We start from the raw sequence: 25,313 nt of genomic DNA on the forward strand, positions 1-25,313 counted from the left end.
TCGCCTCAACTTGCTCGCATGCTGGCTAGATGAATCCAGATCAATAGTAATTAATGCTAATCGATTCAGATCAATATTCTCCACCCTCAGTTGAGTGGATCTAACTCACACAATTAATGAGGTGAAAATAGACATATGAGTGCTGCCAGCATTGCTGCAGATGTTGAAGGGATGGACGGGGCTTGTCAGTGCTCAGACCATACATGGCACACGGCATCAAATTGGTCAGCATGCCTGTTATCACAGAATGAAGCCTCCTTCTGAACATGACGCACAATACAGACAGTAAGGACATGGATTACTGGAACCATGTCCTGTGGTCTGATGAGACCAACTCATCTTTGCTGATTCAGATGGTGTCAAGCATCTCTCTGAAAACTGGGCGGTATCATCCATCACCTGATACACCATGGCCTTCAAATGACCCCAAAGACAGAAATCAAGAGGGGTGAAATCAAGAAGAAAATATACATTATGCATTTTTTTTATGCATGAAAATTTGCGGCCGACTATGTATAATCAGGGGGAAAACATGCAGTTAGTCAATAACAATTGCCAAGGACAAGTACAAGAATAAAACCTCTAAGGTATTATTTCCTTGCTCTAAGCTCTATCAATAATACACTCCGGCATGCTTGGACTTTAATCAATACATCCATTTGGGTCCAACGGCCCGTTTGTTTGTTGGTGATCGTTTTTGTTTGTTTCCATACTGGTCTGTCAAAATATTGCTTTCCGTTGAAGCAGTGCAGTTTTTGACACTTGTGAGCAGCCCCAATAAAGGGTGTTAAGAAGAAGAATGAATATTTCGACTTAAACTTGGAGTCAACAAAGGGAACGGTTTAACACTAAAATAGATGCTAGCAAATGGTGTTTCAATCAGATCAACAAACCAATGTCCTGGAACTGATTGTATTTTTTTATCTTAGTGATTTCAATGTATTTTGCCATAAGCCTAAAGAAAAAACTAAACGAATCACCCTCTGTAGAAACATCAACCACAAATGAAAAAAAAAAAAAAAAAAAAAAATACTTTTTCCATCTTTAGAGTCCCAAGAGCTTCACTGCAAGAATCAACACTTTTCCTGGAAAAGTTATTCCAGCATCAAATAACAAGGAATGCTATATCGCATGATTCCTTTCACATTCTTAACTCTTTTACTGCCTGACGTTATCAAAGAAAAACTTTGATATGACAAAGGCTTTGATCATTGACGAACAAAGATACAATGCTTCCATCTGCTGGCCATAGTTTAGAGTGTTTTAGATTCCACAACCCATTGACCAGGCAGCGCACTTAGACGTTGCACTGAGAATTATTTTTTTTTAAATTGTTGACGATATTTAACGTTTATGGCAACATACGTCGTGATTTTACTGATCGTTATTAAACGTTTTTGGCCATCAAAGAGTTAATACTTTATGTGTCTTTTTGGAGTAAGGCTTGACTTGACTTATGAATACTAACTGCAAGTTTTCTCACTGACGGCACTCGAACCTTGTTCCACAAAATGATCTTATAAATGAGATCTAATAGAAGAAATGTTTAAATTAGAGTACAGTATTCCTTTGAATATGCGTGTGTGCAATTAGGTTAAAATCTCCATGCACCTGCTGATCCAATTTGACTGTTTTTGATTGCTTGCACAACAGGGAGGCGGCTGCTGCTGCTTCACAAGGACATTTTGGCCCAGTGGAATGGATAGGCGCAAAGCCAGTGCGAGGAATAGAATAATGACTTCAAACACCTTTGGAAAGAGACACAGAGCATATTAAAACGGGTCACTCGGTGCCTTGTTTGTGTCAACTGGTCCAAACAATTAGTGTTCCGCTGGAGCCTTGAAAGAATTTCATTTCAGCGAGCATTATCATATTATCTGTCGGAATAATGTATCAAGTTGTTTTTTTTCTGGATTAAAGAAATGGACGTCAGCCTCACATTTCACGGCTCTTTGATAGCTTTCTCAGAAAAGTAATGGAGCCTTTACAGAGAAAATGGAAATAGAGAGGCAAAGCACATGCCACATATACATGAATACCCGCATTATTCAGCTTTTGATTTCTCCCCAGAGACGAGCCGCATCATTATGAGCACGGTGTGCATTGTGTCTTGAGAAGATATTGGAAAACGCTGCAGCTTAGATAAGACCGGTCAAGTAAGCACTCAGTAGGAGAGGAGTGAAAAGTAGATGCTTATTTATTTTTTTTCTCACTATGTAGAGTGCATATCTGCAGTAAGAAATGATTGATTCATCAAGGTGGGCAATTCAATAGTCATCACATCAACCTGACCTTGAAAACAGGGCAGCACGGTTGAAATGGTGCTAAGGAACAAGAGTGAGGTGGACGCAACATTGTCATTCCGTATGCATCAGGTCTATCGGAGAAGTTCAGAAGGTCTTTTAACTGGGGCTGACAGTCCATTAAAAGTTTTTATCATAATTAATCACATGATTTCAAGAATGAACTAGTGATTCATCTGAAATTAATGACACATTTTATATATATATTGTAAATAGTGTTGTTCCGATACCGTTTTTTGGCCCCCGATACCGATGCCCAACTTTGCAGTATCGGCCGATACCGATACCATACCGATACTTACGTTTTTTTTTTCCTCAACATGAAAAAGCTGTCCTGCTATTGGTTCAGAGCATTCAAGGGAACATGTCACATACCAGTGAATGTCGTGCACCAGCAAGACACAAGATGCTGCATCCAAAATCCTATATTAGTGTTGGAACTAATGGTATCGGCATGTTACTTGTGAGTACTCACCGATACCGATACCACTGTTTTAATGCAGTATCGGCACCTCTTCCGATACCAGTATCGGTATCGGAACAACACTAGCTGTAAATGGACAAAAAGTGAAGTTTTTCATACTCTTGTTACTTAAAAGTGGAAAACTATGTTAACCTGAAACAAATGTTTGTACCTCTTAGTTAATTGATACAGAAATTTCAATTCAATTCATAAATTTATTTGAAGTTAACATGATATACTGTACTGTAAAAATTAGTGTGAAAAATTGATTTGTGTTGAAGTCCTTTTTCTGTCACTAGATGGCATTCGCGTCTCATGTTAGACACTGGTGACATTAACAGTGTATTTTTCTTTTCATTGGCTCCTCTACTCTAGCTTTCAGCTTTTTAAACATTGTGTATATGAGCTAATTTAGCTGCAGTGCAGTACAGTGCTATGGGTGTTAAAAAAAAATCGATTCGGCGATATATCGCGATACTACATCGCGCGATTCTCGAATCGATTCAATTTTTTTTTTTTTTTTTTTTTTTTTTAAGAGCTCAGAATTGTTCATTCGGTAGTCTTACCGATTCAACGTCTTATCATCATTGCCTTTTTTTCTTTCTTTTTTTTGTGTGTGTGAATCGATTTTTAAACTTCCATTTTTAATGGAAAAATATTCAACAAAACGTCTGACTTCGGGTTAGGATTCACACCTTGAGCATGGAAGAATGTTATATGAACGGAACATTAAGCCTTAATATTTTATTTTAATGCTGTTCAAACATGAAACAGATTACAACCTCTATAAGACTGAAATTTCAGATAAATAAATAATACATTTTCATATAAATCTTACACTCTACAAGCTTACTGATTAGTATTTTCTAAATTTGAATGAAAAAAATAGCAACAATCGACTTATAAATTCGTATCGGGATTAATCGGTATCGAATCGAATCGTGACCTGTGAATCGTGATAAGAATCGAATCGTCAGGTACTAGGCAATTCACACCCCTAGTGCATTTCTAGAGGGTAATGCGTGGACGTGTCTGCTGTGTCGTGACTGGAATTCCCCAATTACAGGCGTTCCAAATAAGGCACGTGTATTCATCGTTTAAAAAAAAAAATAAAAAAATGTTCAACAACTTGTTTTATGCTGTCAAGTGCATTGAGAAATGCACCAATGTATATATATTGGGGAAGAACAGATGCCTTCTTCTCCAGGTCACGACTCACAGTTTCCTCCCTGCACCTCAAAGAGAAACAGCCCACTTTCAGGTGCCTCGACCACCATTGCTACAACTGAATGGAATATTAATGACGGTAATTCCACCCAAGTGATTGCTATTGGTGTGCACAGGCCACTCTTCAATGCATCTTAACAACTGTTGTGTCAGGTCTGCTGTCTCAGCACCCTGAGATCTGCCCCCGTGTCTGCGATTGTGCTTTGCAGGTTCGGTGTATTGGAGTTGCCAGCAACTGAATGCTATTTTCTTAATTACTGCTGCCCCTTTCTTAAGACGCTCCAGGATGCCAAGTCATTGCCACATCATCTACGCTCTATGTCGAGTTCGTGTATGTAGCTACCTAGCCTTAAGAGCTCCTGAAATACATTTTGGATTACTTTCTTAGTCTGTTGTATTCTGTTTCTCCTCATCGCTGGCTGTCGCCATGATGCCTTTTTTTACTGGGGGAACTTTCCAATCAACCAGAAACAGTTGGATGAGACTCAATGAAAAGAAAACACATCAAAACAGAGCAGAAACTTCAAATATTGTATAAAAGCGGTTCAAGATGATAGATCATTCTTTGTTGTCAAAAGATAAGTCCCACTCAGTCATCTATTTCAAAGTCCACACAAAGAGAAGCAAATGAGTGAAATGCGTTTTTATGATATTGCTACTGGCATCGCAATTTATTAAAATACATTCCTCTCTAATGGTGGTTTCTGTAATATTGTACTCTGTTTGTTGTTAAATAAAAGGCTAAAAGCAATAAACAACATAAAAAGAAACTGCTCCCTTTGACATTATATTTGTTTGAACAGCCTCGTCTATCTCTTGTATTTGTATTTTTATTTTTAAGAAAAGTAAATGAGGATTATTCAGCAGTCAGCCAGTATGCTCACGACTTTACGGTAACTTTTGGTTGCTTATGGTAATAGCTATTTTTAATAAATGCCTGCTGCAGTACCGGAACAAAGTCAGCTCTTCATTTGATCAGTGGCCTAACAGCTTCAGCAGTATCATATAAGCCAAAGGGTCTCACACTTTTTTTTCCCCCTCAAAATGTATCCCCTTAATCATTTTTCAGCAAGAAACCCGGGCCCCCATGCAAACATCTTTGATGAAAACATGCTTTGAGCTACCATACTGTACCCTCATTTCACCATTTCATTTATTAAACCAACAACCTTGTCAAACATCCTTTTAGAAGCGCTAACTAAAATCATGTCGCACTACTGCTATGTTTCAACCACGAGATTGAAACTCATGCGCACCGAAAACAAACATTCATGTGACTCGGAAAGCAATTAATATTGAACAGAGGTGGCTTCCGTCATCTGCAATCTGTCAATATTTCAAGCTGACCCAAACTGTAATCATCAATCCATTACCGTTATTTTAACCAGGCTTCCGTCATCGCTAAATTACAGACGCTATTTTAGGGCCGACAGTAAATTTCATGGTCGCAGTTCGTCAACGTTTTTTTTAACGACGCTTTTCATCTTGCTAAATAAAATTTTGCCATAACTAATTTGCATGTGACATTGTTTGTTATGTTACTATTCTTATCCTCACTAATGTCGCTACATATATGTGCACGCTTTGTAACTGCTGTGAATACTACCGAGCATGGCCAAGGACTCAATATTTTTATGCTGCATTCGAGGATGGTCGGAAGTCGGATAGCTATTCAATAACCTGCCAGACGTAAAATGTAAATAAAAATCAATATTGACGGAATGCCCACCTCTGATACTAAACATATTAAAAACACTCAACAATTTATTTACATTTTTTTTCTACTTCAGCTATTTTTTATGACCATCTTATTTTTAATTCATTTCAATTTTTATTTAGCACAGTTTAAAAACAGCACAAGGAGGGAATGAAGCTGAAATGGCTTATACAAGATTCAGCGGAAGTCTTCTAACCACCCTGGTCATTCGATTCAGGTGTGTTGGAGGAGGGACACCTCTAAGGTATGCAGGACTGCAGCTCTCGAGAACCTGAGTTTGAGACCCTAGGTTTTAATCTCGACCGATTGCTGAGCTTAGCATGATTATTCGGTTGTTAAATTCAACATGACAACTATCGCACAATAAATTTTGCTGGCAATCTGCATTTTTTGGGGGGCACAAACAAGGGCATGCCCCACCAGACATAGCAGATGGCACATTGGTGCATTAGTTTGGGAGTAATTTCTCGCCATTGTTAAAATATATAATATCAAGTTTGTCCAATCAGAATGGAGTGTTTAGTGCAACAACGATGAAAATTATTGGAAGACGATGTCATGAAAGAAGAAAAACAGTTTGAAACTGAAAGTTTTTTTTCTTCCAACACTTTTTTGAAGTAGCTATATTCTTTCCACTCCACTGGTAGATTCAAACTGAATCAATTTTCACCATTAAACTCATAGCAATTTGAACTTGCTCATTCGACAGCGAGACGGACACCGGGGAGTTTGTGATGCATCATCCGTGTAAAGGCCTGTAAAAGGGGCTATTATCCATTATGTCTGTATGTTCGGGTTTATTGCAAAGTGATATTTGCTCTCGTTTAGAGTTGATCTATTATCGCAGACCAAAACAGCTGTGCGGAAATGAGGTACCAAACCGATTCGCGTTTTTTTTTTTTTTTTTTTTTTTGCATGAGCATACGCACATTGTTATTCATCTGGGCCTGAAAATGGAGTGCTAAGCCTGGATGCTCACAGCCTAAAGGGACGGAAATCTAACATGGAAATAGCTCATATATGTCTTGGACAAAATCATTGCCTCTCTTTGTAGTGTACTGTAATGGCCTGTAGCAGCCAATTGAGCATTATACTTGGCAATAGACTATGTTTTCTGCTGTTCCATCAAATTTTGTTGGTAAAGCCTTCTACTCTCTAAATTGTACCATAAAATACAGCAATTTGTCTTTTTACTGCACAACATGGAGTTAAAAATTGTATTTCTCTATCAAGCCTTCCAATTTGCATAAAACTACTTTGCAAAGACCAAACAGTGATTTGAAGTGTCAGCTTCAGAAGCAACCAAATGCAGCGACTTCCAATCAGGGTGCCATGACAGCTCAATTGGGGGTGCCAAATGCAGCGACTTCCAATCAGGGTGCCATGACAGCTCATGGGGGTGCTGGGGAAATTAGCTAATGAGCCCCAAAAACATTATTTTAAATTACAAATGAGATACAAGTGTAATTTGTTCTGTTAAATCATCTTGACTGAATACAAATTAAATTAATTTGTTTTAGCCTCCCCCAGATGTTAAAGGGTTCATGTTTAAGGCATGGATACATTTGTCCGACGATTCATTTTTTTTTTTTTTATGAATTATTATGTGGTGTGATCAAAAAGAAATAACCAATTTGGGACTTGCATTTTTTTTTTTTAAATACATTTAAAGACAGGAGTTTAAAGGGTGTTCCAAAATGGTTGACCCCATTCTAAATGCCCATATCTCGGAAACTACTTGATGGATCTTAATGAAACTAAAAAATTGTGAAGAAGGCATGCTGCACTGTCTTCGGTGACTGAGTCCGAGCATACTCTAACACGCAAAATGCCTTTTCTTTTGAAGTGAACGGCATTTCTTAACCTGAAAAGATAGAAACGTTATACACAAAAACCTGAAACGTTTCTACACAAGCTGTGAAAATTTGAGGTACTTCCAACGAAAATTGTCAAAATTATTGGCCTATGAAATGGGGTCAAAACATTTTGGAACACCCTGTATATCATCCACAAGAATGTCAAGAAATCATGGGAACAGCTATCGAACAACAATGGAAAAAAATGTTAGCCTTTTAGCAACTGGTATGTAGTGGTTATATTCGAACATCATGTAGTATGAAATGGAAAAAAAAATAATCCAACTCAATTGCATTTTCATTATTTTACTTGCGTGGCTAGCTAGTTCGTTTTATTTAGATGACTACCAGTAATTGTTAGCCTCATAACTTTGACAGATATTTTTGGTTAAACAGCAACATCATTAGGGGATGGGGGAGGCGTGTATCCACACATCCACATTACGCACAGTAAGTGTTGCTTTACAAAGCAAGCACCTGTGGCGCTGGAGAAGCACACATCAGGAGCCAAATCAGTTTGCTCTCCTCTCCCCGCTGTTACGCCTGCGCTGCAGCTGCACGCTCTTTATTAAAGTCATCATGGGTCTTTTCTGTTGATCTTTTCATAGAAGAGTCTCTGGAGTAGAACGTCTGTCAGGGGAATCAACTCACAATAACTCCCTGTGACTTGCTGTGTGTTATTAATATGGCACATGCACTTGACCTTTTGCTATTGTTGTGCCTTATTCTACTGTCTGCTGCTAATGCCATTGTGGCACACAGACATACAGAAGACCTAAACTCAGTCTGGGGCATATTTGTTATTGGTTTGGGAGAGGAAAAAAAAAAAAAGAATCACAATCACTCGGTCCAAGTAAACTGCTATTTCTTCATGCTTTTCTGCCTTCAAAGTTGGTTCTTCCCACCTCATTCACAAAGTCACTCAACTAATGGAATTATAGTGTTGCGTACAAATGTGTTTAACATTTTTGCTTTAAACAGATTGTAAATTCAAGGGCTAAAAATAATGGAATTTAGGAAATATTTAACCCAACACTATTTCTGCTTATTTCTTGGTAAAGTTATTACGGTGGCTTGAAAAAACAAAACAAAAAAAATCAGAAATTGTTTTGGGCATGTTTGTGCCACTTTTACCATGCTTAAACCCGATACAGTATATAATAAATCAAACGACGATGATACCTCAGCATAAAGCAGGGCTGTCCAAACTTATTAGAGTCAGAGTTCAAAACCAGGTCAGCTGTTTTAGGATTGCCAACTAGACTGTCAAGATGGCACACATTTTCAGAAAAAGGCTTTTTACTGCTACAATTACGTACTTTGTCATTAAGTAATACAGATGAGTTGAACAAAATGCACTTTTGTGCCTGCAATTAAAGATCAAGCGAGGACTGGTGGTACAAAAATGGATGGATGAAGGTTGGGTGGATTTGGTGTCATTTGCTCAAACTTACTGTGTTAAATGTCAAACTGAAGGAAATAAAGATGGAAGCAAAATCAAACACATTTCACCCAACGCTTTGAAATGTATCACGGCCAGACATCAAGTGCCTCTTCAAAAAATTCTGCTTGATTTTCGGCCCTTCAATCATAGCAGAGATTCCTTTTTCATTTGAAAATTGAAGCTCAGTGAAATATTTATTTTCATCAAAGCCTTAATACATTTTTCACAAAATCATCATTGGTGAGTGATAGTGACGAATGATTTTTCTATTTTCATAGACGAAGACATGGTGAACATCAACACAATCATTCTCAGCCTAATTACCATCACGGCCACAAATTACGAAATAACAGTGAGTTGTTTATTTTTGAATCATCCATCCATTTTTGTACATCTTATCCTCATTAGGGTCAAACTGGAAATGCTGGCGTCGGTTGAGACGCGGGTTCCTCTAAATTGAAGCTCTTATCGGTTGACGTGATGCATTTATGAAATGTAATCTTCCCAAGAATGTTCATTTTCATGCATTCCACTACAGGAAGAAATGACTGACCTTACATACTTCATCAATAATGATTCCAGAATCGATTTTGCCTCTGAATTGTAAAATATTTTTCAATTTTGTTTACTTTATTAATTAGAGAGAGAGAGAGAGAGAGAGAGAGAGAGAGAGAGAAAGAGAGAAAGAGAGAAAGAGAGAAAGAGAGAGAGAGAGAGAGAGAGAAGCGTAAATGTAAAAACCGTGCTGTTTTGAATGATTTGGTACGAGCTGGATTAGTGAATGTTGTTGACGGAAAGCAAATATTATCAAACATTTACTGAGCGTCAGTATGTGCTGACGCCGACACTGGAGCTCAGCCCAGCTGGGGATCGTCAGTCCACAGTGTGCTCCTAGGCTGCCCTATGTTCCCGTTTCATCTACAGAAAGCCTTGAGAGAACATGAGAAACGTAAAGGCCCAGGAGGGAACATAAACCACCAGCCAAACCATACTGAAAAACCCCTAAACCATGGATGGAAGTAGCATGGGCATCCCAAGAAAGAAGCAATACAAATTAGGTCCACGCGTAGATGCTTGTGAGTGAAATTCCCCACAGAGGCCAAAACAAGTTTTTAACTCCCTGAACAGAAAATAATCAACTGCAGAATTGTTATATTTGAACTTGTACGAAAGCACGCCGGTGATCCCCAAAGAGGTTGAATGCATGGAACTACAACTGTAAGACTTGCTTTCAGATATGGAGATGGAAATGTGACCCCTTTAGCACACCACGCTGGCATGCAGCCAACACTCAGCTGCATCTTTGCCCTGCTAAAACGTAATTTTATAACATGACAATCCAGTCAAATGTAATATTGCTCTTGTTTGGCATCCTGTTAGGTATGAAAACGATTGAAAAAAAAAAATCGCAAGTTTTGTCAGCAGCTTAAATTAACTGGAGGTGCTGCCGCTATCATTATTTATAGCTCTACAGTATTGATATTATGTCTGGCTTGATATCAAATTTGCGTCACATTTTATTAGCTACGTCAAGAGAAAGGTAGAGAAATATGTTTTGTTTTTTTGTTTTTTAAAGCATTCAAGCTGAAGTAAATTAGTGTTCATTCTGCCTGTTATGTAATCGTTAAAGTCATGAAAAATATAAAAATGTTTGATTCAGTGCCTACTGCTGTGACTATTTATTTTTCTATTCTGTTTAGAAACAAAAACTATAGCGGTCATTCACAAAACTATATTGAAATACAGTCTGATCATTTGCAATATATGAAGATTAAAGCATTTACCTACTACACATATATCAAAACATGGACCTATTAGCTTACAATCAATCACAGCTCGATGATTAATAGATGGGCTTTAGATTCCAAGCACAAGGGCTTTTGGCTGACTTATTTATAAGTACCTACTAGGGATGTAACAATATCCAAACATCATGATACAATATCACGATATGAAACTCATGATATAATAATTATGGCAATAATGTGGGAAGATTGGCGATATTAAAAAAGGTCACAATATTGTTAAAAAAATAAAAAAGAGCTCATACTAAAACAAAAACATTATTGTGCTTTAGTACACAACAGCAATGCATATAAACAACCTACAATCTCTAATAACACTTAATATTGAGGCACTTACTTGCTAATGAATGCACATATTGAGTTCCTCCACATATTGACTCGGTTCACAAACACATTACGTTCCCCTTTATCTGACCATTGGATTGTAAACATAGAAGGGTCAAAACATGCCTTGTGAAAATTAAACCACTTAAAAAAAAATAAATAAATAAATAAAAATAGCCACCATAGGGTGCTAGAACTGCACAAATGAAATAAACTGTCGTTTTATTTTAACAGATGTGCTGCTTTTAATATCGTGGCATGACGACGACAATATTGTGGCAGTTTTAAAATCGCGATTTCACTATATAGCCGTTATCGTTACATCCCTAGTAACTACGCTAACACTTCCAAATATGGGCACGTTTGGCAACCGGTCATTTCACGTTGCTGTGTGACTTTGGTACATTGACTGAGTGCGGTGTCAAAACGGCTTAAGGATTAGGTTTGTTTGGAGCACTAAAATACTGTGGCTAGCAAACAAGCTAACAGTAGTCTCTGATTCACACAATTTTCCTTTTGAGAAGAGGGGGGAAAAAAGTAAGCTATAGCAACCTCACAGATGCTGCTTTTAACTTTATGACCCAAATAGTGCATTAGAATACTCATAAATTTTTATCTGAAAGAGCCGTGGGTGGTGATAATAATGCCAATTACTACACACACTCGCATTATCTTTTAACATTTGATACCTCTTGTCATAAATTAGCTCCATTATCAACATAAAACAGTTTTGCTCAATTTATATTGCATATTTTTTCATCTGTTTGTTTGTCCCATCTGCTAATTGAACCGACCCTTCATGACATGTTCTATGGGCTCTTTGCACAGCTCGACTACTTCCTGAACTTAAGACCACACCTTTGTTCCCAGTCTTTCATGAGCGGACAAATTGATTAATCCAGGTGTTTATGGCCATTGTCGTTGTGGTTACTGAGGTCAGGCACACCTGGATTAATCAGCTTGTCCACTCAAGAAAGACAGGAAATGAAGGAGTGGTGTTGAGTTCAGGAAGTAGTGGATTTGTGCAATTGTCAGTCCATTAAAATCTGTTATTGTGATTAATCCCGTTTTACGAAATCAACTCACAATTAATCGCAAATTAATCCCAGCTTTTGTCTTTGTGCTAAATGTCACCATATGGAGCATCAGAGACATGTTGATGCAGTTTTTATGGTCACCAAAATGTTCTGTTATGGTTGTCACATAGTGCGGTCGGTCATTTTATGCTATTTAATGGATCCATTATTCCCTCTTTCACCCGATGCTATTGGTTAAACCTCTTCAAACAAGGTCTAGTTCCCTTTTATATTTCTGCAATATTTACTGTTCATTAAATTTTTCTATTCTGCTTAAGTGGATCTTTTCAAACTCTGAACCGAGGACAACCGCTTTCCACAATATTTGGTCTTGTTTTGCTCAGAGAGCCCTCACAAAATGGACAACAGCGGTGACCAATGGCAATCTGATGGGGTGAAATTACATCAAATTAAACTGTGTTTGTAGCACATTAGCCCTAAAATGGCCCTACCTAAAAGTAATCTATGCAAAGATTACATTACAACAAACCACTCTTTTAACAGTCAAATTATTTTGGATCAATTTCTTAACTGTGGTTCACTGTAAACATGTATTTTTAGATTAATCAAAGATTCAAGGCCCATGGGCCAGATCTCGTCATGTGTTTTATTTTGAAAGCTTGCCGTGTTTCACGATCCACAAGCCTAGTCTGGAAACAACCACAGTGTAGCTCTGCTTCTGGCAAGCAGCTGCACTTTCCTTTATCAAGTTTATCTGCTCAAAATAAGACAAACCATTAATTCCTAAAAATAAAATATTTAGGCTGATGTTTAAATTTTAATGCTATTAAATATATCTGTTTACACAATAGATAAGCATCTTATTTTGTAGTTTGTTAGCTAACTACCCAATGTAATGGCTTGTAATGGCCCATGATGATACTTCCTACACTTACTTGTGTACTGCTATAAATGAGAGTGTCAAAGGTCACTTATCCACATGTACCGTCATTTCATATACGTAGGTTCTTGCTCACCCATGACCCTAATCACGGCCCGCGCAAATGGAAAATACGTGTGGATACTTTGCTACGATTAACAAAGCCTACCGTTCGCATGCAGGTGAATCAAGTTAATGTTGGAATTACTGACTAGGGTCACACTTCTTGCAGGCAAGTCAAAGGTCTCCATCCGCTCCTCCATTCTCTGCGCGCTGGAAAACACCCACATGGAGCTCAAACACACTCCATCATGATCCCAGATGACCTTTCAGATAAAACATTGTCCACTGACTTGTACTCACCTATGACATTCTTCTTGCTTCCGAGTTGAAGAGTACATTCATGCAGGTTACTGATGGAAAAAAACAAAAAAAACAAAAAAAAAACAAAAAAAACACAGTTTGCCTAATGAACCCATTAACATGCAACAGCAAATGCAAAAACACCCCAGGTCATATGTGCTACAGAGTATGATTAGTACTACTTGTTCATCAGATTGTACGGTGTCCTAGCGGGGGCCACATTAGCGCTGCTCTGCTGCGGTATGATTAAAGGATAATGGGACAACAGCAATGTCTTACAAGCCAATAATGGAGGCTCTCAGTCGATAAGTATAGATCGGGGAGTCATCTCATTAATGACTGACACTAAACCTCACGTTAGTTTTGTCTTAGAGCAACAAAGCAGTCTGAAATAAAACTTATTTATCGTATACGATGTAAGATTGACGACATGTTGGTTTACCGCTGGAGCGGTTAAAGCAACGTGTGAGAAAACAATTGAATGGCCAACTAAATAAGACAAAGGCATTGAGCAACATTATGTCAGGGTGAGAACAGTAATAAGTAAAAAGTATTTCACAGATTTTACGTTGGGATTTGTGTGAGTGTCAGGGTTACCTGTTTGACATCTATTAACTCATTTGCTCCCAATAACGTGTAAATACGTTTTTTTCCAATGTTCTAAGTGTCCCAAAGACGTATTTATACGTTTTTTTCCCGTTTTTTTTTTTTAATGCTAGAGCATACAGAAGGCTTTGATTCAGCCTCTCAACTGCAAAGAACGGTTGCAGTAATGGCAGTTATTACACAAACGGCCAGCAGGTGGCAGCAGAGCTAAGATCAACCAGGGCCATGTAGAAAAAAAGCTCAATTACTTACAATTTTAAATAGATTTGTGAAAACTGATGAAACTTAGCTCTCTTCTAATGCTAATTGCTGCAAAACGGAAACAGATAGAAACATACTTTTTTTCCTGATGAAAAAAAGAGACTTTAATCTTTCTTTTGATAGGTTCCATGCTTTTATAGACATAAAACACAATATTCTGTGGCCCTTGCAAAATCAGTCAAAGTCCAGTAAAACAGCCGGGAGCGAACGGGACTACTTCTGTGAAAATGGCTGGGAGTGAATGAGTTAAACACGACAAAAAAAAAAGAAGAGAGAAGACACTCAGTTCAGGGCTTGCGAGGAGAGAGGAGAGGAACTGACTGATACAATTCACTCCTGCACTCTCTGAAGATTACTCTCCTCACCCTCTCTATTTATTTGCTTTTCCACGCCTTTTCCCCGCCCCAAGTTACATGTGTAAGGCAAAGTTGGAACACAGTGTACTTCTTTGTCTATGTGTTGTGCATCTGAGTGGAAGATTACAGAGTACATGTGTGGTCAAGTTTGCAATAATTCAACAGAAAACTGACGGCCTCAGCAGACTGGCTCGAACTATTCTGCTGTGTTAGATGTTGTGGTTCTTCAGCTTGGGCTCATCTTCAAATAGCCAGGCTATGTGAATGTGAGTGGGAACAGAGCAAAGCATTCTTCATTGCAAGCAGAAGCAGTCCTTCATGGCAGCAAATATATGATAACATATATGGCTAGGCTATGTGAATGTGTGTGCAAAGCAAAGCATTCTTCATTGAAGCAAATGTATGATAACTTATTATTTACAATTATTCCTACAGTGAGTCTGAGAAAAAACAGACTGGTCATCTGACATTTAGTTGCAGATGCCAGATTGCTAATTTTTCATTTTATAATCTTATATTTTATTAACCCAACATTTTGTTCCCTTTATAGCTGATTCATAACTGATCTTCTGGTGTACAATAAAGCACCAAGCGTTAGTTTATCTTCAAAGGAGAATGCAGTTCAATATTCTACAAAAGAGAGCACTTAGTTGCAAGATTAATTTTATATCTCCCAAAAATGTTTTTTGCATAAAAATCTAATCTCTCATTAATGATAGTGGTTTAAAACTGATTCGACTCATATGCATATGAGTCATTTTAAAAGTGAAACTGTCTCGGGCGGCTTTCAACAACATGTTTTGTTTTTTTTATATGCAGAGTCTGCACAACTTCTTGAGGATTATCAATTTTCTACAAAGAAATTAATGCTGTAAATTCTTGGACCATGATGTTGAAATGAAACCATTGGACTATGGTTGAAAATAATGTTTGGAAAATCACTTTCATTTGCATACAAATGCATCATGTAATTCTGACAAACGTAACCAAGAGGAACCATCATTTAATGATTGCGGTTTGACATATTGTGTGTTTCTGCCACCACCCACTAATCCCCGGTAAATGCTGCCGACACACAGGCTTGTCAGCGCATGGAAAGGTTATGATTAGCTTTAACTTGACACTAGTCCGCTCTGTTTACAAGATTTTCCCTTCCTTTCATTATTCTTCTCATTAATAACAAAAGTGGCCTGAGGCACCTTCCTTCTATTTAAGCTGCTTATTTATTCCCAAGGACAAACATTGTGGATACCTTTGTATGATTTACAAATATATTTTTTTTTTCATCAAGATGGCCAAAGTGAGAATAAGCATTAAACAAGACAATAATATTATGTTACACACAGTGATGCCAGTTACGTGTTGCTAAGTAGCGAGTTACTCTGACAAAATGCACATTTTAGAGTAACGATTCATCTAAACGTGTTACTGTTTCCACGCAAGTAATCAGATTACACAGTTTTGTTTTGTTTTTTTAAATACATAGGCTACTATTGTAGGTCTAGTATCCACTAATTATATTATATAGGTCGTGCTGCGCCTTCCAGGGGTCTGACATATTTCGCCGGCATCGTTCTGCTACGGGTAGCCGAAAGAGAACTTTGTGAACGTAGTAATTGGCAGGAGTCTTGTGAAGTAATCTCCCAGAGGCACCGTAGTGCGCGTGTTTCAAAATACATGTACTGTACTGCAAACTTATGTCATTGAATTCAATTAGTTCCCCACTAGATGGCACCAAATTCTACACACTGTCACTTTAAATTAAACTTGAATGACTGTTTTTTTAATGTATTTATATTAATAAAAAAACAAATTTATGTTAAGTGAAATCCTGAAAAGAATTATAAGTCAAAAATGTCTTTATTTTATATGTAATAAAACTGGGTGTTGTTTTTAAGTTAAGCAGGGTTATTGGCACATGCTGAATTTTGCGCAATTTTGCAGTGACTGACATGCATTTTGTGGCCGAGTGATTTTGACAGCCGTCTGTCGGAGTGCACGTGACAAGGCAGCTGGTTGTTTGACTTGAATATGCAGGTGCACGCTATAATTGAGGTGAGGCAGTATAAACACATCCTAATGGCTCGCCCACCCTCTGGGTGCACTCAGCATCGAGGCAGAGAAAGCCTCAGACCCTCGTGAAACAATGCTTGGAGAAAATTAGTCGTATTATTGATGAGCTCTTCTCGGATGGTTTGCTCATTCAGTGTACAGATGGCAGGGTCTTAATTGTATTTTATTTTTTACAAGGATCGATTGAATTTCCTCAGATATATTGTTTGGGGAGGTAGGGAATACCTGAGTGTAAAAAAAGAAAGTGATCTAAACATATTTCTTATTCAACTATCGTATTTCAAACAATAACTTTTTTTTTTTTTTTTTTTTAAATTCTAGAAATATTTTTGGGATTCCGAATAGACTTGTGAGATCCACGTTTATTTTCTCCACCCACTCAGTGGGAAAAACATTCAGAAAGTGATTACCATGACCGCCAAACTTGCTGTCATCAGAAAATTGGCCAACACATTTTTCAAGGTTTTTTGTAGGGATAGACCGATTATTGGCCGGGCCGATTATCAGTGCCGATATTTGGTATTTTGACAAATATTGGCATCTGCCTTTTTACGATTCTGGGGGCCTTTGTAGCTGGTATCTCACTGAGCGGTGAATCCTTGCGAACGTAGCAAATTTTGGGTTTTCATCAGGATTTGTAAAATGTTCACAGACAGTTTTTACTTGTCCAAAAGAAATTTTGAACATGTTCTTACAGCTTTTCACTGTCTGCGAAGATCTTTTCAAACCTTTTATGAACCCTGATGAAAACCCAAAATGAGCTACATTTGTAAGCATTTGTTGCTCAGTGAGATACAGGGTACTTTTCATTTATGGATTTGTTTAAATTCCGCTTTATAAAAGATGATGCTAAGACTGGAAACTCCCTACAATATTTTTTAGAAATTAACTTTTTTTTTTTTTTTTAAATTAAGAAATTATGTTGACATTCCTCAAAAGTTTATTTGCAGTATAAAACTTTAGGGCGCTATCTACTTGCTTAGTTTTTAATTTAGTTTAACACATGCTGATGACGCTGGAAGCTTGTAATAATTTTCAAACAAAGCTGTTTATTCCTTATATTTTTAAAATTAAAAGAAAAACCTTCCAAGTTTTAAAAATTTGAAAAGTTGTTTATCGGTTATCGGCCTCCTTGACTACCAATAATCGGTATCGGTCTAATTTTTTTTTTGCCCCATAGGAAATAATGAAAAAATAAATCCTCCATGCCAGTCACTATCAGAAAACATTTGATTTGAGCATTTTTAACTGTCACATAATTGTATAACATAAAAAAAAAAAAAAAAAACGATACATTTTGCACTTTCCTGTGACTGTCATGACATGGGCCAGTGGTATTCGTGCACATTAATTGCAATCACAATTCTGCATTAAATAATAAACATTAGAAAGACAAACATTGTTATCTGCTAAATCTCTACGTGCTTCCACCATTTATGCCTCAGAGATGAGTAAATGTGGACTTGTTACAAGAAGTTACAAAATAAATACAATTATAAGCAGGAATAATTAGAGGAATCAAGTGTCGCCAACGAGTCAGGGCAGCGACTGTCTCGGTGGACAACAGCTGAGAAAGTGTGATAAGATACTCGCCAGGCTTACAGAAAGAGGAAGTGTGGGGAATTAGGAGCTGCACAGTAAAGGAGAATTTTTCTATCCAATTTGAGCATGTATAAGTGCTCTCATTACTGTATGACGGAACAATGATAAATGCTAATCTTGACGCTTAGGTTCAACAAAGGCATATAAAATAAATACAGACAGAAAAATACATGGACTGTACATAGTTTCGCATGACATTTCAGTGAAATATCTTTACCCTACAATTTTAAGCATATCCCATTGTGCCTTGCATAACAACGCGTCTTATTTTAGCACAGGTGAAACCGCGTAGGAGTGTTTTTGTTTTTTTTTAAAGAGCACATTCCCTGCGTTTATATGCAATTCAGCCATCAGGGTTTTAACACAAATCTAATTTATCTCACTCGGCTTCCCTGCTGACCTCTTGGCTTCAGAATTTATCGCAATATGTTCACATTTTTACGTATCAAGTAGACCTCAACTAAATCTCTAAATCTCTGTAGGAGCTTATCAGAACTTATTATGATATTACTATACTTTACTGATTATTTGAATAATAATTATACAACATCCGAGCATCCGGGTTTGTTCATCCCTTTTTTTTTTTTTTCCTTTAAACTGTACATATTAGAAATTAGAACAAACCACTCCCAAAAAAAAAGTAGCTTCTTTGGCCTCTGAAAAAAAAAAAGTTGTACTTGAACCATTTTAAAACATTGTATTATTACAAAAATTAACGTGTGTAATAAGACTGTTCGATTATGGGGAAAATAATAATCATGATTATTTTGGCAATAAATAAAATCCCGATTATTCAAATGATTATTTTTCTGGTACAAAATAAGAAAATGTTTCAGCATTTAAAAATATTAAGACCAATTAAAAAAAATAGAAACACCATAATTATGTAAGTTCCTTTTGTACCAAAGTGAATTTGTAATATTTATTTAGTTATGTTGGCAAAAACGAAGTTGGAGTGCAGCTTGTGTACTGTGCAGTAGGACGATTTTGTTTTTTGTTGATACAAACAAGAAAATGTTTAAACATAAAAAAGAAATACAAAAATATTAAGACAAATAAAATTATTTGAAACATAATTATGCAAGTTCCTTTTGGATGAAACATTTAATAAACTAGTTATTTTAAAATAAAAATAAAAAGTTAAATAAATTTAAACAACTCGTAAATTTGTATTAATAATCTATTTTTAACGATTATTCTGATTTTGTAATTGTGGAGCGTAACAATTGAAATTGTAATTGAATTTCGATTAATTGCACAGCCCTAGCATGTAATATTATGATAAAAGGAAATGCTGAGATTCCCTTTGGAAGTGACAAGGGTGGACAACGGACAGGATCAGGAACAAGCTGGAGAAAAGTGAGGGACAGTGGATATATTGGTCGAGGGATGCTGAAAATGGAGCCGCCAGCTAGGAGGCAAAGTGGAAGACGAGAAAAGATTTATGGATGTGGGGAGAAGGAGAGTTGCAGGTAGCTGGAGTTAGAGCGGCAAATGCAGAGGACTGGCTGAGAATGATACAAGGACGAGATTTGCTGTGGCAAACCCTGAATGGAGGAAAACTGAAAGCCAACGAAGATTTGTCAGACAGATAAGTACAAATTATTAAGGGTAAAATCAAATTAGTGAAACTTGTTTTTTTGTTTTTAAACCTCATGAAACAAACTAATGAAACTGGCCTGTTGAATGTGTATTTTGGCAAGTTGACATCACCCTGAGCGGCCTTATCAAAGTTTTCCTGTGCACTCTGTTTTCACAGCGGCACTCTCGTCCCTACATGCTTTTCTGCTGCATTGTGGCGGACATGGAAGAATGACTGGCTAAAAGAAATTACCTTGGATCCGCTAAGAAGAATAAAAATAAAAAAAATAAAATAAATCAAAGCAAGTGTTTGTCACCGAGTACAAAAGGTAGACCAGGTATAAAATTATCTTACTGTTTTTAAACAGAGTATGTTCTTTCTTAGAGAACTGGATGTCTTCTGACTCAGAAGTCCAACCATGCGATAATGAGAGTTGACAGAGTTTCCAGATAACTTCCATTTCCATCCTCTGCATGCAAATTTATTATCTCACTGACTCTTTGCAAGACTGATAATTTCCTACACAATCCATTCTTCTCTTGAAATATACGTAGACTGAGTCCTATCATGACAGGCTGTGCCTGTCAATAGGGGGTAGTGCAGCATTATTGCTAACAGACTAACGTATAAATGTTCGAGATCTGGTGTTGGTGTCACCTTGTGTGACTAAAGGTCACCATAATACAGGCAATTAACTCTGACAATCACTTTGCTAACTACACTAAGTGCAATTTCTGGAGAAACTGCGTGGAAATGATGAAAGCTGAATGCTAAGATTTGACTACATGTGGAATGCTTATGAAGTAAATTGAGAGATAAATTATGAAATTATGATCTCCTAGTTAGTGGGCAATGCACTTCACCAACTGTGCCACCGAGTAGCCTTAGACACCTGGTAATGATGATAAGTTATACGTATGGAAGTGGGTGTGGAAAGTGATACTTAGAAAAAGTTCAATGTCTGTCCCATTGAAAATGAATGAGGAAAAGTTTATGTTAAACGTTAAATTGTGCAAATACTGTAAGTAATGTGGAATCAGATGATATATATACCCAGTGAGGTGTGAATTTTTGAAGCTAGTTGGAATTTGAACAGTGTAAATTGGAAGTATTATGTGGGAGTTGTTATGCAGCAAAAAAAAAGTGCGGAGAACTAGACCAAATGCATGTGGAAGGCTTATGAAGTAAATTGAGAGACAAATTATGAAATCCTAACATCCTGCTTATTGGACAATACCAACTGTGCCACCGAGCAGTATCATGCTTCAGCATTCCCACAATGAAAATCACAAGAACATATGTGGGAATGCTGAAGCACAATTAACACAATTAATAGCGAGTAAACTGGGGAAAAAGCAACAAATTACAGGGGACGTATAATGAGCACTACAATTCAATAAAACATTTTTTTTTCCTCTCTTTTTTTGCCAGCATGCTTACGGCACAAAAAATGAAAAGCAGGTATAAAATTTTTTTTTTAATTTTGAACTATTTCTTTTAATGCTCCATTTCAAGCCCCTCAAATGTGTATTCTTTCTGATTTTCTATCCACTAAAGCAGGCAAATTAACTTTATGACAATCATGGACATCAGCTTGGATTTAGAAATAGTGATCAACATTTCTTTCTGTTTCGTTCTGGCAAAACACAAACAACAAAATGTGTTCAATTCCTAATTTTATATGACAGAACACAAGTATTTATTATGACCATGCATCTCGTACATTTCCTGAATGAAAATTACTTTGCACTGGATTTTTTTTTTTCCCAAATTAATGTCATTCTATCCACGAAAATGAATTAAGGGGGTAACAATAAAATTGCATCATGGTGATGTCCCAGATGCTGGAGGATCTCTGACCCCTCGCTTGTGATTTTGATTAAATTTGGGGAGATGACGCATGCCGCTGCTGCAACAGATTGTAATCACTACTCAAACCGACTTAATGAGGAGAGTACATTTGTCATTTTATAATCCATTTTTGTCCCTCTTGTTACACAATCAGTTATTTGCTCACTAGGACGACCATTATAATTTTAATGACTTTTGAGGAAATTTTGAGGCTCAGTTTTGGTACAGATACAAAAACCTTAATACATAACCTACACACATACTCATAGATGTGCTATATTTAGGGGTGTCAGGTGATTAAAATTTTTAATCATAATTAATCGCACAACTTCAATAGTTAACTCACGATTAATCATATATTTTATATCTGTTCTAAATGTACAATAAAATATTGATTTTCTAAGTTTCACACTTTTGTTAACATAAAAGTGGAAATAAATTTTAAACTAATCGTAATATGGCTGCATCTTTTAGTTATTGATACAGTATTTTCATAATAATTCATAACATTGAGTTAAAATTAAAAAGATGTACTAACTGTACTGTAAAAAACGAGTGTGATATTGATTTGTGAGGTCATTTTTCTGCCACTAGATGGCATAATTGCATTTGTAAGACGGTGACAGCTCAGTGAATTTTCTTCTCATAATAAGTGCTATCTAATTTTTATTATGAAGTACCTATTATTAAATTTATTCCTGCTAAATTTTGACATGTCCGTGTTTGCTGAATTTCAACTGGAATTCCCCCAGTACAGACTTTCCAAGAAAGGGGCGGTAATTAATCGCGCATTAAAAAAAATTAGTGGCGTTAAAGGAACTTTAAATTAACTCAAAATTAGCTGCTAAATTCCTGTTAGCCGCTAGCTAATTATTTCACTTAGCTGATTCTCCAAGAGCAGAAGACTACACAAAGCAGCCTCAGAAAAGATTGTGAAAGACTGACAACCTCTTTCTATGGTGACAGATGACGGCTACAAATAGAAACCCGTAATGGAGCGAAAAGCAGTGCACAGCTCTAAAGCTCCTGTGCGTCAAGGTAGCAAGCTAGCTGCTTAGCTGTCAGCGCAATGTCACCGTCGTTTCAGGTCTATTGAAACATGTTATGGTCCCGCTGTCAGAACCTACTTGGACAACAGATTTATAACGTGGGATTCCGCGCCTCAGTCCCGCTGAGACTGCAGAAGCTCGACTTCTCGCTGAAATGCAGTCCCTGAGTCAAACCTCAGCACCTTCATCATCTACGTCCAGCTATGCCCCAGCTTCCGCAACTATTTCAAGATCGTCTGCAGGGACTACTGAATCCACAGCTGCAGAATAAGGGTGTCGAACAGTACTTATAAGTTCATTTCTCAGTGAATAATGCAGATGACTGAAGATGGGTGTCTGACATTATACCATTTGGTGCTGGCTCAAATTAGCACGATAGATCAGAGTGAGCAATCTGTTGTTAAAAATATTGATTTACAGGAACACTGTAATTAAATATCATATGTAAGAAAGTCACATCAGTGACACAACAGAAAGGAGGGAGTGTTTTCTAAAGATGCTGCTTCACTATTAGTACCTACCATATTTTCCGCACTATATGGCGCACCGCATTATAAGGCGCACCTTCAATGAATGACATATTTAAAAAAAAAAAAAAATCATATATAAGGAGATACAGTAGAGCCTGGGGTTACGTTATGCATCCATTAGATGGTGCCGCGCGAAAGGGAATGTCAACAAAACAGTCAGATAGGTCAGTCAAACTTTATCAATAGATTACAAACCAGCTTTCTGATAACTCCATTCACTCCCAAAATGAATAAACAGCTGTTTTATTATTTTCTTTGAGGTAAAGTATTAGGATTAGCTAGTGATCCAAGATGACGGGATCTTCTGCGCATGCGTGTCACCGATCGTGCAGGCTCACCGATAGCGTCTTGACAGCGAGACCTGTTGCGACTCAATATTGATCCATATACACGCACTGGATTATAAGGCGCATGGCCGGCTTTTGAAAAAAATGAAGGCTCTTAGGTGCGCCTTATAGTGCGGAAAATACGGTATATGTTTTATTGCCACCATATGTTACCACAAGCCGAGTGTTTACATTTCAAGCAGCCACAATATGAATGGAGACGGTGAAAACGATGCATAATAAAGGGCTAAATTAATTCTTACTCGTCGCACCAAAGGAGAATTCCCATATGGAGTTGACTGTGACTGAATTAAATGCACAGATGTTTTAGCATCTGGCTCATCCTTTTGGCATTTGCCAAGGCAGAATACATCACCAATGAGGAGGACTGAACATGATCTTCAACCCATTTGTGTGTCTACAATTAGTCTCTTCTTCAAAAGGTCACACTCTTAGACAGTGGAATTTTTAATGACAACAATGTGGTCCAGGTCGGCTAGGTATCAGGGGAACGACAGTACAGAATATGCAAAAGAATTAGAGCCATGCTGATAAGAATAAAAGAGTCACATTTTGGATGGGGAAACTACCAGAAAACTCATCCATCCATCCATCCATCCATCCAATTGAAAAAGCATAGGACCTAAAATACAAGCTTGGTGTCCCTCTCAGTACTTCCTTCCTTCCATCCATCCATCCATCCATCCAATTGAAAAAGCATAGGACCTAAAATACAAGCTTGGTGTCCCTCTCAGTACTTCCTTCCTTCCATCCATCCATCCATCCATCTATCCATCTAATTGAAAAAGCATGGGACCTAAAATACAGCCTTGGCATCCCTCTCAGTACTCCCATCTATACATCCATCCATTTCAAAAGGTAAGACACAAAATGAATGAGCGGAAATTGTGATAAGCCTATCAAGCTGCAATCAGAATTCTTGGTACAACAGCAAAAGAAACGGTTGTTTTCAAATAAAATTACATTTGATTGGAATATTGCAGTATTATCGAAGGGGGCCTTACCGATCTCAATAAATTGAATGTTGATTAACCTTAAGTAACCCTGTTTAGAAGATCTTTGAATTTAGCATGCAAAGAGTATTTTATGGTGCAATATACCAGACTCAATCCTCCAGTATCAGTAGGTTTTTCTTATATTTTTGTACTTGGACTGTCGGGAGAGGTAAAATTTCTCTAAAATGTTTTTTTCTGTGTGTATGAATGAGTCTGAATGATGGGTGGTGTGCAGCAGTGCACTGTGGATTGCACCGGACGACTAGCTCGAGGCAGAAAAGCAGACTATTTTATTTTAAAAGGCAGATACATTACACCTTGACCATAAGTGTTATGGCGAAACAGAAGGATTTCAGTTTGAAGGAACGTCCTATGAAAATATGAACCACTAAGTCCTGAAAAGACACATTGATGATGATAAAGTCCATGTCTCATTCAAAATGATTTGTATTGTAAAATGTCAATATGTCACTTGTTTTTTTAGGTTTCTACTTTTTTCAGCAGGGTTCTAAACAACTTGGGCTCTCCATTCCAAATGTTGCCGAGACAGCCCTTCTCTCTTCATCATCTGTTCTCTTTATCACCTGTTCTGTAATTCTGCTC

The 25,313-nt window shown here is 37.2% G+C and overlaps 1 long non-coding RNA gene across 3 annotated transcripts in view; it reads right to left on the minus strand.

Annotated features, from left to right (window-relative positions):
- Window positions 1-25,313, minus strand: part of LOC144021787 (uncharacterized) — an 80,608-nt gene that overhangs the window by 38,097 nt on the left and 17,198 nt on the right. For 2 of the 3 annotated variants that reach the window (XR_013284175.1, XR_013284176.1), the window contains 2 exons: window positions 13,459-13,508; window positions 12,981-13,368 (listed from right to left, as the gene is read on the minus strand). This is a non-coding gene — a long non-coding RNA (uncharacterized LOC144021787). Of the gene's footprint in view, window positions 1-12,980; window positions 13,369-13,458; window positions 13,509-25,313 lie in introns of those variants that run through there. The other variant, XR_013284177.1, reaches the window with a different exon arrangement.

Source organism: Festucalex cinctus, chromosome 7 (assembly GCF_051991245.1).
Source record: "Festucalex cinctus isolate MCC-2025b chromosome 7, RoL_Fcin_1.0, whole genome shotgun sequence".
NCBI classification, from domain to species: Eukaryota; Metazoa; Chordata; class Actinopteri; order Syngnathiformes; family Syngnathidae; genus Festucalex; species Festucalex cinctus.